Genomic DNA, 965 nt, shown 5'->3' on the forward strand with positions numbered 1-965 from the left:
CACTGTAGTAAATTTATCAGAGCTTATTATGCAAAAGGTTTCAACATTTTATCACATCCTGACTTTTCTAGGGAATTTTTGCAACAGCGGTAAATTTTCTTTTTTCAAACAGCAACATGTAGGCATGTAAAATAGGCATAGTAAAGGCTATAAATGCCACTTTTATTGAAATAAAAGATGCAAACCATTTTTCTAAATAACATCAAGCAAATCCTAACAAAATAAATTGACGCTCCAAGCAAAACACATATCATGTGGTGAATAAAAATATAGCCCCAAGTAAAGTTACCGATGAACGAAGACGAAAGAGGGGATGCCTTTCGGGGAATCCCAAAGCTTAGGCTCTTGGTTGTCCTTGAATATTACCTTGGGGTGCCTTGGGCATCCCGAAGCTTAGTATCTTGCCACTCCTTATTCCATAATCCATCGAATCTTTACCAAAAACTTGAAAACTTGACAACACAAAACTTAACAGAAAACTTGTGAGCTCCGTTAGTAAAAGAAAACAACCCACCACTTCAACGTACTGTAATGAACTCATTCTTTATTTATATTGGTTTTAAACCTACTGTATTACAATTTTTCTATGGTTCATAAACTCTATTACTAGCCATAGATTCATCAAAATAAGCAAACAACACACGAAAACAGATTCTGTCAAAAACAGAACAGTCTGTGGTAATCTGTAGGTTTCAAATACTTATGTAACCCCAAAAATTCTAAAATAAATTTCTGTACGTGAGGAATTTAACTATTAATCATCTTAAAAAATAATTAACTAAATAGCACTCTCCATTAAAAAATGGCAGCAAATCTCGTGAGCGCTAAAGTTTCTGTTTTTTACAGCAGGATCGCAAAGACTTTCCCCAAGTCTTCCTAAAGATTCTACTTGGAACAAACACTAATTAAAAGCATAAAACCACATCTAAACAGAGGCTAGATTAATTATTTATTACTAAACAGGA

The sequence above is a fragment of the Triticum dicoccoides genome, chromosome 5A, assembly GCF_002162155.2.
Source record: "Triticum dicoccoides isolate Atlit2015 ecotype Zavitan chromosome 5A, WEW_v2.0, whole genome shotgun sequence".
NCBI classification, from domain to species: domain Eukaryota; kingdom Viridiplantae; phylum Streptophyta; class Magnoliopsida; order Poales; family Poaceae; genus Triticum; species Triticum dicoccoides.